The following is a 14,939-nucleotide window of genomic DNA, read 5'->3' as shown; positions in this document are numbered from 1 at the left end:
GGTTGTAGTTGTGGAATCAAAAGTGGCCGTGCGGCGGCAGTGCAGGCTCACACATCACAGCCCGAGCCCTCTCTGGATGGGGTTCACCCGCGGAAACGTCCCGGGTCACCCAAGCCAGGTGCCCCAGGGTTCTCGGAGGTCTTCTGGGAATAGGATGCTCATGGGAGCCACATCAGGTCTTTTTATCGGGCCATATCCACAGCCCGTGGCCCCGGGTCGTACTCTGAGGCCTTCAGTGACATGGCCTGGGACTCAAGTCACGCCTACCAGCGTGATGAGCACAACGAGTTCCGCCAAAAGCTTACACTTTCCACATCCATCCCAGAGCATAGATCCGACTAAGGACAGCCTCCAAAATCCCGAGCCTTTTACTGAACTGACAGTTGCCTCCCCAGTGAACACTCTAAGCTCATCAATCCTAAACGGCCAGACATTAACATTCCCATTCAGTGCAGGTTTGATATGCTAATTTAGGAGCTTGAGATGCTAAAGAGCTGGGAGCGTCACTGCTGCTTTATTCTGGGGTCTAGGATCCTTGCGTTGCCTGAGATAAATCGCTAATGTGGGTGCGGCAGACATCCCGCGGTTTGTGGAATTGACAAAGGATGGGGATCAGTGGTGTTTGTGCACCGTGCGGTCTGTGCCCAATCGCCTGCCTTGTGCTGTGGAATCTGTACACCTGGCCAACATGTGCTCGTATGAGCCTGATGGTGCATTTTCCAGAGCCCCACCTTGGCTCTGCCCTGGAGCCTGTGTGCTGCTGGAATCAGACTCAAGGACCTCATCAGAGGACCATGGCCCCGTATCCCCTTGGTCAGGGACTGAAGTTGGGACAGGAGAGCAGAGACTTCCGAAATGAGGGATCCCTGTGTTCTGAGGTGGTAATGACTGGGACCCAAGGACTCAAGCACATGCTCCAGAGGGAACTGTTTCCCACAAGGCCTTCGGCAGGAACAGGGATCCTGGGAGCCTGCCAAGCATAGTGCACAAGTGTTCCTGGAGTCTCGCTGCCCGGATGCCACGGAATCAGTTGAAGGTATGGAAATACAGGTGGCTGCGTGGCGGCAGGGCAGGCTCACGCATCATAGCCCAAGCCCGGCTACCTGCAGTTCCCCTGCGGAAATGTCCCAGGTCAACAGGCCAGGCGCCGCAGGGTTCACGGGGGTCATCAGGGTTAGGACACTCATGGGAGCCACATCGGGCTACGTGCCTGAGTCACCCCAGGGTGCACTGTTGAAGGTTGGGGAGATTGGAGGAGATACTTGGGGGACAGTGAAGTGTCCCCATTCTTTGGATGATGGGGATCTCGGCCTCAGCGTGAGACCCCTCCCACAGGGTCCCTGGCAGGCACAAAAGCCCAGGGGCTCTTGCATAGCACGTGGGTATTTCTAGAGGCTTCCCCTTCGGTCTCACCGCCCGGATTGCACAGAATCGGTTGTAGTTGTGGAATCAGAAGTGGCCGCGCGGCGGCAGTGCAGGCTCACACATCACAGCCCGAGCCCGCCCCCGCTGGGGTTCGTCCGTGGAAACATCCCGGGTCACGCAAGCCAGGCACCGCAGGGTTCCCAGGGGTCGTGAGGGATAGGACGCTCATGGGAGCCACATCGGGCTACGTGTCTGATTCACCCCAGGGTGCACTATTGAGGGTTGGGGCGATGAGAGGAGATACTTGGGGGACAATGAGATGTCCCCATTCTTTGGATGATGGGGATCTCGGCCTCAGTGTGAGACCCCTCCCACAGGGTCTCTGGCAGACACAAGAACCTGGGGGCTCTTGCATAGCACATGTGTATTTCTAGAGGCTTCCCCTCCGATCTCACCGCCCGGATTGCACAGAATCAGTTGTAGTTGTGGAATCAGAAGTGGCCGCGCGGCGGCAGTGCAGGCTCACACATCACAGCCAGAGCCCGCCCCGGCTGGGGTTCGCCCGCGGAAATGTCCCGGGTCACGCAAGCCAGGCGCCGCAGGGTTCCCGGGGGTCGTGAGGGATAGGACACTCATGGGTGCCACATCGGGCTACGTGTCTGATTCACCCCAGGGTGCACTATTGAGGGTTGGGGCAATGAGAGGAGATACTTGGGAGACAATGAGGTGTCCCCATTCTTTGGATGATGGGGATCTCGGCCTCAGCGTGAGACCCTTCTCGTAGGGTCTCTGGCAGGCACAAGAACCCGGGGACTCTTGCGTAGCACATGTGTATTTCTAGAGGCTTCCCCTTCGGTCTCACTGCCCGGACGGCGCGGAATTGGTTGTAGTTGTGGAATCGGAAGTGGCCGCGCGGCGGCAGTGCAGGCTCACACATCATAGTCCGAGCCCGCCCTGGCTGGGGTTCGCCCGTGGAAATGTCCCGGGTCACCCACGCCAGGTGCCGCAGGGTTCACGGGGGTCATCTGGGAATAGGACACTCATGGGAGCCGCACCAGGTCTTCAGGTGGGGCCATATCCACAGCCCTGTGGCCCCGGCTCGCACTCTGAGGGCTTCGGTGTCATTGTTTGGGACTCAAGTCACGCCTACTTATGTGATGATCACAGCGTGTTCCAGCAAAATCTTACACTTTCCACATGTATCGCAGAGCACAGATCCGACTCTAAGGACAGCGCCCAAATCCAACTCTTTACTGAACTGACTTCTGCCTCCCCAGAGAACACTCCGAGCTCCTCAGCCCTAAGTGGCCAGACATTAACATGCCCATTCAATGCAGGTTTGAGATGCTAATTCAGGAGCTTAAGATGCTAAAGAGCTGGGAGGGCCACTGCTGCTTTATTCTGGGGTCCAGGATCCTTGTGTTGTCAGAGATAATCCACTAACGTGGGTACAGCAGGCACCCTGTGGTTTATGGACTTGGTATGGGGTGGGGACCCTGATGGGGCTAAGATGCTCGATGGCCCGGATGTGCTACTTGCTCAGAGATGATCATGTCCGGGCGGTGGTAGTTGGCGTGTGGAGAGGTGCATTTGCCCACAGGTGTTCCCTGTGCCCGTGCATTGCTGGGAGTGAAATTCCAGGGCAGCACCACCGGATCCTCCCACAATGCCTGGAGCAGGAGCGAGGGGCCTGGGGAGCTGCCTTGCCCTGCACATTTGTATTTCCGGAGTCTCCCTTGGGTCTTGGGTGCTGTCCCCAATGAGCCCATCTCCCAGCAATGGCACAGAATCGGTTGTAGCTATAGAGACAGAAATGACTGAGAGGCAGCAGTGGTGACTCACATGACAGTATGAAGGTGACCCAAGGCTGGACTCCACTTTTAGCAAAATGTGGGGATCTGCCTTGGTCTCCTAACTTGGGGGTCCACTCATGGGAAAGCCTGAGAATTCTCATGCCGTGAAGCTGGGGTTCACCCACGACAAAGTCCGGTGGTCAGTGCTCCGCAGGCAAGCACCCAGCCGTTCCTGGCCGGGCCATAGAAGCAGAGGGTTTGCCGGAGGTGCAGCCAGCCCTTCCACATCCCAGAGGGCCTGCGGGGTGATTGGACCCATGAACTCTGGGTCCCTTGGCCCTGGTGCCCCCCTTCACGGCTTCGACACTCGAGACTCGAGGTGAACCCTATGGACCGCGGGGCCCCAACAACCCTCCCCAGAGGCCAAGGTGGTGACCCGCGGACCCACAGCGGGGTGGCTGGGGGAGTCGAAGCTCTACAGTCTTCACTCCACTCCCAACCGTGGTGCCCCGCGGGGCCTGGGAGAGTCTGAGGCCGCCCACCATTTGTCAGTAGAGTGCGCCCGGGAGCCGAGAGCACGACCGGCAGCATGCCGTCTTCAGACAGGAAAGTGGACGGGAAGGGGACCAGGGTGCCCAGCGGCTGTGGGGACTCTGTCCTGCGGAAGCCGTGGTGACGAGCACAAGCTCGTTCAACTGGATGGGAATCGGCCTGGGGGCTGGCACCGCATCCATCAGGGGGTTTGCGGCACTTCCCTCTGCCCTCAGCACCCCACCCCCACTCTCCAGGAACCACACCCCGTGGACTTCCGGGACCCCTGGAGCAAACGTGAGGTCTGAGCCGTCCGTGGTGGTGGCAGGAAAGGGCTCTGTGTGCCATCCAAGTCCTCAGGGACCCGCAGTCGGCCCCCAGTCATGTGCAAAGTACGTGCAGGGCGCTGGCAGGCAGGGAGCAGCAGGCATGGTGCCCCCTGAGGGAAGACAGCAGTCTGGGAGGGAGAAGTCCTCGACCCTGAAGGAGACGACAGGGGCAATGCCCAGCCCTGTCTCCGGATGCCAAAGGAGGGGTGTGGGGAGGCCGTCTTTGGAGAATTCCAGGATGGGTGCTGGGTGAGAGAGACGTGTGCTGGAACTGTCCAGGGCGGAGGTGGGCCCTGCGGGGGCCCTCGGGAGGGCCCTGCTCTGATTGGCCGGCAGGGCAGGGGCGGGAATTCTGGGCGGGGCCACCCCAGTTAGAAAAAGCCCGGGCTAGGGCCAGGGAGCAGGGTGAGGGAGGGGGTGGGAGGGGTGGGGGGTAACGGGGGAAACTGGGGAAGTGGGGAACCGTGGGGCAACCAGGGGAAGATGGGGTGCTGGAGGAGAGTTTGTGGGAGCCAAGGAGCACCTTGGACATCTGGAGTCTGGCAGGCGTGACGACGGGTGGAGGGGCTAGCTCGGGGCAGGGCTGTGGGGTCTGGGGCCAGTGAGGAGTGTGGAGTAGGCGCCCAGGCATCGTGCAGACGGAGCAACATCAGCTGGGGGCGATGGGCCCGAGCTAGGGCTGGAGAGAAGGGGGAGCCAGACATTCATCCCGGTCACTTTTGGTTACAGGACGTGGCAGCTGGTTGGACGAGGGGAGCTGATGGGCAGGGTTTGATCCCAGGGCCTGGGCAACGGAGGTGTAGCTGGCAGCAGCGGGCAGGTGAGAACCCCATCTGCCGGGCAGGTGAGTCCCTTCCCTCCCCAGGCCTCGCTTCCCCAGCCTTCTGAAAGAAGGAGGTTTAGGGGATCGAGGGCTGGCGGGGAGAAGCAGACACCCTCCCGGCAGAGGGGCAGGATGGGGGCAGGAAAGTTAGAAAAGGTGACATCTTCTCGGGGGGAGCCGAGACTGCGCAAGGCTGGGGGGCTGCGGGCTCATCCCAGGCAGAAAGGGCAAGAGGGCAGGGACGGAGCGCAGGGTGGCCAGCGTAGGGTCCAGCACGTGGGGTGGTACCCCAGGCCCGGGTCAGACAGGGACAAGGCAGGGGACACAAAACAGAGGGGTCCCCAGCTGCCACCTCACCCACCGCAATTCATTTAGTAGCAGGCACAGGGGCAGCTCTGGCAGGGCTTTCTCAGGCCTATGCCGGAGCCTCGAGGGCTGGAGAGCGGGAAGACAGGCAGTGCTCGGGGAGTAGCAGCAGGACGTCACCAGGAGGGCGAAGCGGCCACGGGAGGGGCCCCGGGACATTACGCAGCAAGGAGGCTGCAGGGGCTCGGCCTGCGGGCGCCGTTCCCACGAGGCACTGCGGCCCAGGGTCTGGTGCGGAGAGGGCCCACAGTGGACTTGGTGACACTGTATGCCCTCACCGCTCAGCCCCTGGGGCTGGCTTGGCAGGCAGTACAGCATCCAGGGGAGTCAAGGGCATGGGGCGAGACCAGACTAGGCGAGGCGGGCGGGGCGGAGTGAATGAGAGCTCTCAGGAGGGAGGCTGGCGCAGGCAGGGGTGAGGAGCACAGCAGGCGGCGAGCGGGAGGCACTGGCCTCCAGAGCCCGTGGCCAAGGCGGGCCTCACGGGCGACGACGGAGCCGGGATCGGTGCCTCAGCGTTCGGGCTGGAGACGAGGGTGAGTTTTTTCTCCTCTGCCACCCTGAGCCCCCACCCGCCCCTTCCCACACAACTAACACCTCTCTCGTTCTCCCCACAGCCAGGTCTCCAGTCGGGGTGGACGTGCCCACCAGCTGCCGAAGGCCGGGACGCCAGGTCCGGCGGACTTGCCGAGCGGGACATGACATGGTCCGGTGTGACGGCGAGGACAGAAGGGGCGCGTCCGGCCTTCCTGGTAAGCATGTCTGCCCTCCTTGCGTCGGGACGGGGCCCTGCCCAGACCGCCCGGCCGGGCCACCATCTCACTCCCCCCACCTTTGTCTCCTACAGAACACCCTAGGCTGGTGGGGCTGCGGCAAGAAGCGGGTCTGTTTCTTTACTTCTCCCACGGAGTCGGCACACTACAGCTGCCCTCTGGGCTCCCAGAACCCACAACATGAAAGGTACGGGGCCTCCTGCCACACCTGGGGTGGGGGGCACGTGAGAGGAGCTGAGTGGGACCTCACTCCTTCTCCGTCCGCAGAATGGTGCTACCCAGCTCAAGCCTGGGCCTTTGAATCCGGACACAAAACCCTCTAGTTGGAATCGAACACGCTGCACTTTACAACCACTGCACTACTTGACTCAGGAATCGGCTCCAGAAGGTGAGCACCAGCGCTCCTTCCGGAAGCCTCCAGGCCCCCGAGCACCCTGCCCCCACCCAACCCACGTGTCGCTATTTGCAGGTGAAGCTAGAGGAACAAGACCTCATCAACCCAACACCAAAGACGCCATTGGACCAGCAGCGCCCGCAGCACCCACCCCCCACCAGCGACTCCATCTTCATGGCCACCCCCTGCGGCGGACGGTTGACCACCAGCCACCGCGTCATCCCAGAGCTGAGCTCCTCCAGCGGGATGACCCCGTCCCCACCACCTCCCTCTTCTTCTTCTTCATCCTTCTGTCTCTTTGTTTCTGAGCTTTCCTGTCTTTCCTTTCTCTGAGAGATTCAAAGCCTCCCCGACTCTGTTTCCCCCGTCCCTTCTGAATTTAATTTGCACTAAGTCATTTGCACTGGTTGGAGTTGTGGAGACGGCCTTGAGTCTCGGTGCGAGTGTGTGTGAGTGTGAGCCACCTTGGCAAGTGCCCGCCCAGGACCCGGCCGCCCTTCATCTGGGCTGGGTGACTGGGCGCCGGCTGTGTGCCCGAGGCCTCACTCTGCCCTCGCCTAGTCTGGAAGCTCCAACATCACGGGGCAACCTTCAAGCATTCCATTACGCCCCATCTCGCCCTGTGCCCCTCCCCACCAGGGCTTCAGCAGGAGCCCTGGACTCATCATCAATAAACACTGTTACAGCAACTTGTCTCAGGGACTCTGGAATCTGGGGCTGTGGGCCTGACGTGGGGGAGGCCAGCCTTGGGCAGAGGGGGGCTGGAGGGAGGGGGAGGGGGAGGAGTCCATGAAAAGGGGATGGGGGTTCCAGGGTGGGGGACTCGGGGATGGGTGCAGCACAGCACACACCAGGGGTGGGGTGAGCAGAGGGTGTGCGGACATCAGGGGCGCAGGGCAGGCGGTCAGCACGCAGTGATGGGGGTGGAGGGGCTGCAGGACCAGGGGCTCCACAGAGTGGGAGGGCCTGGGCTGGCGGAGGGGGCCTGGGTTCTGAGGCAGGGGTCAGGGACCACCAAGGCACCCCCAAACGAGTGCCTCCTGCCACCCCAAAGTCCCATCAGAATGACACCTTGGTGCTGGCCCCATACTCCTGAGGCTCAGACTAGGTGACTGGGAGAGGGCTGGCCATGCCACTCTGGGAGGCCCACAAGGTGCTCTGGGAGACCCCATCCCAAGAGGGACACGAACCCCTTGCCAGTCCCGTTCCTGCTCCCCTGTTGCTGTGGGTGGGAGCCAGGGCCACACCGGAGGGACGGCCCCCACACAAGGAGCCAAGGGGTGGGGGTGGGAGTGGGCAGGTGGCCTTGGGGCGGAGGTCCTAAGGAGGCCAGGGGGCCAGGAGGAAGGCGGAAGGAGTTGAGGGTGGCCACAGAGAGGAGGTGAAGGAGGGGCAGGAGGGCCTAGGGTGAGGGGCTCCCGAGATCTCTCCCTGGGGTCTTGCTGCTGGAGCCCCAAGAACCCTGGCATGCAGGGGTTTGCTTCCCAGGTGCCAAGGCAGCCCACTCACGGGTTTGGGGTCAGCTTCCCCACAGAGGCCAGCGGCCGGCAGCTCCCTCAGCCAGGCCTCCCAGCCCCCAGCCCCTCACTCTGCAGGCGCTGGGAACACAAGGGGCAGCCCCTGGAAATAAGGGTGGGGTCCCGGCCTCCCCATTCCTTCCCTCCTCCCCCCTGCCTTCCACCCCCATTCCCAGTGCACAGAGCTGTCAGGAAAATGCCTCCCCGACTGACAAAGAGCAGACGGGAAGGCGGTTAGGGACGCCCCTCCCCTACCGGCCCAGCCGCCCTGGGGTCTTGGTGTCCAGGGCGGAAGAGCAGGGTGGTTACCCACGCCCCTTGGGTCTGGCCTCCCCTCTGCACCCTCTCTTGCCCCGTCCCCATCCAGCTGTGGGCCCTGGGGTCTGTCAGAGACTGAGGGGTTTCCAGGGACACACTTGTGTGCTAAAACCTGGGCGGATGGTCACCCCCCAGGATGCACGTAGACATCCGGTGAGGGAGTTTCTTGAAGCCTCTGGGATGGTGCCTCTGGGACTGGCCGCCATCTCATGGAGGAGGTCAGAGGTCGCTGGGGCCAGCCCAGGGTGAGGCCGCATTCATCTTCCTGACCCTACAGGCCAATTTGACTTACCCAAGTGGGTTTTGGCCGGCAGGATGAAGTAGCCCATCCATTACATGTCAAGAGTCAGGTCTATAAACGGCCTTTATTATAAACGCCCAACGCTGCAGGAGGTTTACAAAGCGGGGCTCAGGAGATAAAAGCCAGCTTCCCCAGGTGGCGGCTGCAGGGCGCAACAGGCAGCCCCCGGGGTGCCCAGGGTGGCGGGGCAGGGGAACTGTAGGGAGGGGGAGGGGGCGCCCAGAAAACCTCACCTGGGGAACATGGAAGACTTTGCCCGCTTCAAATCCCTGCCTGGGGAAGGGCGCATGGGAATGGGGCCTCAGGCCTTCGTCACCTGCCTCAGCTCCTAGGGGCTGTCTCCTCCTGGTCACTTGGAGAGAACAGGCATGCTGGTCACATCCACACCTCTGGGCCCAGGAGTGTATGAATGACACGTTTGCTCTGGAGTTTCCACCTGGGAGCTGTATGGGGACAGGGCTTCTCCTTCTCACACCCGATGGGGAAGGGACACAAGCCTCCTGGTGGCCCCCGCCATCTCCCAGCACTGCCCACGGCTGTGTCCACGCTGGCTTCCCCCTGAGAGCAGAACATGTACACAGGCGCAGTGCCTACCTCTGGGCAGCCCATGTTCCTCTGCTCCCTGCAGCAGAACGGGCTTCCTAGGGCAGTTCCCGGGGTGGTGTCCCCATGGCAGCCCCTGAGTGCCAGAGAGGATCTGGGCCACCGGCCCTGAGACAGGGAAGTAGTGAGGGCAGCATTCTGGGGGCTGAACCTCAGAGTGAGGCAGGCAGGCGGGGAGCCACAGGCCTGGGGGCCCCTGCAGCAGGTGGTCAGCCTCGGAGCCTCCTGCCGCGCCCCGGGGCGGGGGCTGGGAGCCCGCCCAAGCCCCTAGCTCTGAACGACCTGCCAGGTTGGAATGTGTGTTTATCTTTGGCCCAACCCGATTTCCTGCTTTTTAGAAAAGGGGCTTAGAGAGGGTTGTTAGACAGGCTCTGGGCGCCCCGACACCCAAAGGCACTTTCAAAATGCCCCTGCACTGACTTCAGTGTGGAGAAGCAAACAGGGGCTGGAATTTCACTCCCGAACCCCAACATGGGGGTGGCGGGGCCGGGGTGGGGGTTGTGGCTGCCTGCGAAGGTGCTGGGCAATCTGGGGAGGGAGGAACTTCCACCATTCGGGGAGACCCCGAGGGTGCCCAGGCTTCCGGCCACGTCCCTGACCCTGTCAGGCGCTGGGGTCTTCACACCTGGACCCTCCACCCACCCAAGTTTCTGTGGCACGTTTAGGTTGAGTGAAGATCAAGTCACCCAGTTAGAGAAGAGGACTCGAGGCGTGTGCTGCTGCTGTGGCCACGCTGGGCCCTCGGTGCACACATCTCCAGGAGAATCCCTGTGGCTCTGAGGGCCGCCGGATGGCCTGTGCAGCCATGCACTCCCGGGGCACGCGACCTCAGCTATCTTGTCACCAAGTGTGTGCATCCACAGCTGTGCGTCTGTGCCTGGGAGTGGGGTCTCCACTTGGCAGGTCTCTGCATGCTGACCAGTTAACCTGCCTGTCCGGGCTGCGGACGGTGTGGGTCCTGTCCGGCCCGGAGATGCTCCGCGGGGCGTGTGTGTGATCGTGGCCCCGTAGTGGGGTGGTGTTCCCTGGAGGGTGGACCCCTGAGCCTGGCTGTGTGTGTCTTGTGCCTTTGTGTGGGTTCGTGTCTTGGCATGAATTCTGTGACCCAGGAGCACGTTTTGAGGCAGGGATTAGGAGCAGCTGGGGCTGGGATGGAGGCAGGGCACTTGGTATACCATTGAATGAAGACAGAAAATCCCAACCCTACGAAGGAAGTAAAGTTCTTTAAACAGGGATGAAGCGATGTTTGGGGTCTGACTATGATGCACCCTGGGAAGTCTCAAAGAAAACAGTTGGGGCCCCAAGGAGGGCAGCCCCCTCTCCCCGACCCTGAGCTCCGGGGAAGATAAATGATTTCCTTCTCTCTAGACATGGTGTGGGATCTGAGCACTCAGAGCTAAGGGCGCAGTGGGTCCGGGCGGGGGCCCTCCTCGGCCCTCCCAACATGGGGGCCAGGAGGTCAGCCCCTCAACCGGACCCCAGCTGGGTCTCAGGGAATGGCGTCCCATAGCGGCCCAGCTTGCTCGTGTTTTCAGGCGGGTGTGCCCGTGTGTGTGTGCATGTGAGATGCCTGACAAGCCCCAGAGAGCCAAAGACCTGAGTGGAGATCTTGTGACTTCCCAAAAGGGGGACTGGAAGGTTCAAGAAGGAGCTGTGGTCAGCCTTGCTCTCCCCTGAGGCTGCAGTAACCACACTAGGCGTAGCCCAGGCCTGCGCCCCATCCCTCCTTCCCTCCTCCGCGCCTCTCCTTTCTCCTTCTCCCCGCTCTGCCCCGCTCCCCAGCCTGCTCCTGGTGACACCGTTGGCCCCTTTCCAGGGCTGAGGGAAGCCAGCGGGGGCCCCTTCCTGGAAGACCACCTGCAGGCCGGCTTGCTGGGAAGGGGCTGCGAGGCGGAGGCTCCCGCCCGCCCTGCAGCCGTTTCCTGGAAGCAGTCGCTGTGGGTATTCTGTTCCTTGTCAGCACTGTGCTTGCAAAGAAAGCAGACACTGTGCTCCTTGTCCTTAGGGAGCCCTGCTCCATCACCCAACACCTGGCTGGACACAGGCGGGAGGCCGGGTCCGCGGGGAGCGGCGCGGGGCTGGGGCCGGACCAGTAAACACACACGGGCGCCAGGCGCTGAAGGCTCCTCCTCCTCCTCCTGCCCGGTGCCTCTGCTAACAGGCACGTGCCAAGCCCCTAGGCTGGGAGGCCCAGCAGTGGGTGCACAGCAAGCTCCTGGGAAGGGGATGCAGGGCGGACCCCCGGGGAGAAGGGTTGGCAGGGCTGTAGGGGACACTGACCATGGGCCCCACATTGCAGAAACCTGACTGCCTGGCTGGAAGTCGGGGGAGATGCCAAGGCTCTGAGGCCGCAGGAGCAGGGTGCATGAAGGCTGGCGTGCGGGGAGGCCGCAGAGCAGCATGTACCCCGAAGCCCGGGGGGAGTGGAGACCAGGCCATGGAATCGAGGAGTAGAAAGGTGGCTTGGAGGCCTCAGAACCGGCTGACCTCCAACAGAGAGAGGGGTCAGCCCTGGGGGAAAGAGGTGCCCAGGGCCCAGCCCTGCCTGGGGGAGCCGCGTATCATAGGCAGCCACAGGATATGTAGCCAGCTCTGAGCACACGGACCCATGGGCAGGGCGGGGCAGGGCAGGGCAGGGGAGACAGATAGGGGAGCAAGGAGCAGAGAGGGGGCCTCAGGCTCTCCCAGGAGGTACATTCTCCCAACAGGAGGAAGAGACGGCCCAGGGGTGACTGTGGAGAGCCATGGTGGCAGCTGGGGTTGTGGCAGATGGAAGAGAGGCTGGCGAGGTGAAGGCTCTAGGGCCCACATGCCTGTGGGAGCGGGCAGGCCCAGGGCTCTCTGCCACTCCCCACTCCCACTTGGCTCATAGGCTGGGCCCAAGGGTGGGGTGGGATGAGTAGGAGATGGGGCCCGGGGGGAAAGCAGGGCCCCAAAGGACATTTAGAAAAACCGGTTTATTACGCAGGCGGCATTTAGAGCATGTAGCGTGCATGGCGGCGGCCCTGGGAGCACAGAGAGGCACATGCAGGGCCCCCGAGGGGCTCCCCATTGGCCGGTAGTGACATCACCCCTGTGTCAACACTGTGATGTCTGTACCTCCGGCCAGCCAGGGTTTATGGAGCGAGACCCAGCCCGGCCTGGGCCCTCACTCCCCAGGCCCACACACTAGCCCACTGTTCAGGGTCTGGGGTGGTGGCACAGCCTGGGGGTCCTGGCACCGCTGCTCCTCTGCCCACCCCAACTTCCCGGCATGGTGGCTGCCCCCTTTGGGCGTCCCCAACCAGAGAGTGTGGGGCCTGCAGGCCTGCCCTCCTCCTCCTCGTCCCTCTAGCGAGAAACTTGGAGGTCCTGGGGCTGGGGCGCTCACAGCCCTGTAGCACAGGTACATGGGGTCAGGGGGCCCAGAATGGCCTCTGGGAAGGACCTCAGGTGGGCCAGCAGCTCTGGAGGTGCTTCAGGGGTCTGTCTGCACAGGGGCTAGCCCCTCCCAGACCTCTGTGAAGCCAGTACAGGCCTCCCCTCCCTGCCCTGAGCTCCGTCTGGTGCTGCCTGGACTGCACCGTGGGCCACTGGCGAGAGGGCGGACAGGGAAGGGCCACCGTGATGGCTGTTTCTGCCCACCTGGCTGTGTGGGCCTCTCCAAGTAGGGACAACCCTTCTGAGGGCTTGGGGGCATCCTGGGGTTTCCAGGGCCTCCTGGAGCCCTGCGAGCACCTCGGGGGTCTGGCCTGATGCCCCCCTCCACGTCCAGGGCAGGCAGTGGCCCAGAACCCCAGCTTCCCAGCAGGCCAGTGTGCAGTGGTGACCCAGGAGGGGCCTCACCTCCACTGAGGGGCCACCAACCTCTGCCAGGCCACAGAGACCCCGAGGAGTCTGAAGGTTGGAGACCCGGGGCTGGGACCAGATGGCACTTTCCCACAGAGCCGCCCCCAGGCCCAGCTGGGGACACGTCCCCCTTCTCTCCAGACACACCCTGCCTGCCACCATGGCACATCGGCCTGGTGGGGTCTCTTAAGTGCTTGCCACTCTGAGGTGACTGTCCCTTTCCAAAGAGGTTTCTGAGGCCCAGGTGGGATGTGTCGGCCTGAGCAGGAGGATCTGGGCCCCCGGGCGCCGGGGACTGTCTCCTGGGGGAAGGAAGTGCCTGGGAGCATGTGTGCTGACCCGGGGCCGTCCAGGGAGGCCCGTCTGTGGGGCAAGCGGGAAGGGAGCTGCTGGAGAGGCTTGGCTGCCCCCGCCCTGCCTCCCATTCCTTAGCTCCATGCCTGTCAACCTCTGTCACCCAGTGAGTGATGTCCAGGGGCCCTGGAAAGGTCACAGCATGTTTGAGCGGGGTGAGAGAGAGGGGAAAGGCGGGGGCGGGGAAAAGGACGTGGAGGAAGCTCTAGGCCCCAGGAAGGAGAAAGGGGTCTGGGAGGGAGGGAGCCCCTGGGGCCGCCAGGAGGGTCCCTGCCTGCTGCTCCCACCCGGAACCCTCTTCTTAGCTAGCTCCCACGGCCCCAGCCTTTCTGGCCTGTGCTCCCCTCCCCCATCCCCAGCCCTCCTGTGCAACCAGGCCTTGGACCCAAACCATCCTGTCCCCTCCTCTCCCTCACCCTCCCCATGCCGTGGTCTCCATGGGTCAGAGCTGCAGCCTGGCTCTGCCCTGCCGCGGGTCCCCTCCCCTCATCCCAGGCCTAGAGCCTCCAGTCCCGGCGGCCCCCTGCCCGAGGGTGAACAGCCTCACCCTGGGTCGTGGGACAGAGGGCACGTTCACCAAGAGAGGCTCCCAAGGGACACGTGGCTGTTTGCAGTTCACAGGAAGCATTCGAGATAAGGAGCTTGTTTTCCCAGTGGGCATGGAGCCAGCAGGGGGGCTGTGGGGCAGCCCAGGGTCAAGGCCAGGCTGTGGGGCTGCAGCTGCCTTGGGCCCCACTCCCAGGCCTTTGCGGGAGGTGGGAGGCGGGAGGCGGCAGCTGTACGGCGGCCCCAGGCGAGGCTCTCAGCCCTAGTCGCTCTCCGGGTGGGCAGCCCAAGAGGGTCTGGCTGAGCCTCCCACATCTGGGACTCCATCACCCAACAACTTAAGACTGAATTTCAAGTGTTCTGTGACTTGGGCAGACACAGCCCCTGCCCGAAGGGGTTGCCAGCCTAAGACAGTGGGGACAACGTGGGTGGCGGGCGATGGGGGAGACAGACAACAGGACCGAGGGTGTGCAGGACACTCATGTCACTCGTGCACACCAATGGGGGGCATAGGAGGCTGGGGAGCAGATAGACCGGGCTGGGCTGGGCGGGAAGGACAGGCAGATGGGATCCCAAGGACATGGAATTTCAGACCTTCTGCCCCCGCACTCTCTGCTGAGCCTAGGAACCTCTGAGCAGCAGGAAGGCCTTGGGTCTAGAGCCTAGAAATGGACCCCCACCTCCACCTGCCCAGCCTAGGCCCCCGGCATTGAGGGGTGCTCAGAAAAAGCTACCCAGACTTCCTGTGGGAGGAAGCCACTAAGCAGGATGGACACCATCGCCCACTCCACCCAGCCCTGCCCAGCACAGCCCTGCCCAGCCTAGCCTTGCTCTGCCCAGCCCTGCCCAGCCCTGCCCTGCCCTGCCCAGTCCAGCCCTGCCCAGTCCAACCCTGCCCTGCCCAGTCGAGCCCTGCCCAGACATGCCCAGCTCTGCCCTGCCCTGCTCAGTCCAACTCTGCCCAGCCCTGCCCAGTACAGCCCTGCCCGGCCATGCACAGCCCAGCCCTGCCCTGCCCAGCCCTGCCCAGCCCTGCCCTGCCCTGCCCAGCTCTGCCCAGCTAAGCCCAGCCCTGCCCTGCCCTGCCCAGTTCTGCCC

At 63.1% G+C, this 14,939-nt stretch overlaps 1 long non-coding RNA gene and 1 other non-coding gene across 2 annotated transcripts; both read left to right on the top strand.

Annotated features, from left to right (window-relative positions):
* Positions 1-4,427: 4,427 nt before the first annotated feature.
* H19 (H19, imprinted maternally expressed transcript (non-protein coding)) lies at positions 4,428-7,063 on the top strand. The gene is given in 5 exon segments (NR_027325.3): positions 4,428-5,743; positions 5,825-5,959; positions 6,055-6,167; positions 6,248-6,368; positions 6,450-7,063. It is a non-coding gene; the product is annotated as a H19, imprinted maternally expressed transcript (non-protein coding) (long non-coding RNA).
* Positions 5,428-5,500, top strand: MIR675 (microRNA mir-675). Its single transcript, NR_032685.1, has one exon. It is a non-coding gene; the product is annotated as a microRNA mir-675 (primary transcript).
* Positions 7,064-14,939: the final 7,876 nt, after the last annotated feature.

The sequence above is a fragment of the Macaca mulatta genome, chromosome 14 (assembly GCF_049350105.2).
Source record: "Macaca mulatta isolate MMU2019108-1 chromosome 14, T2T-MMU8v2.0, whole genome shotgun sequence".
In the NCBI taxonomy this organism is placed as follows: domain Eukaryota; kingdom Metazoa; phylum Chordata; class Mammalia; order Primates; family Cercopithecidae; genus Macaca; species Macaca mulatta.
This window is presented reverse-complemented; position numbering and strand designations above follow the sequence as displayed.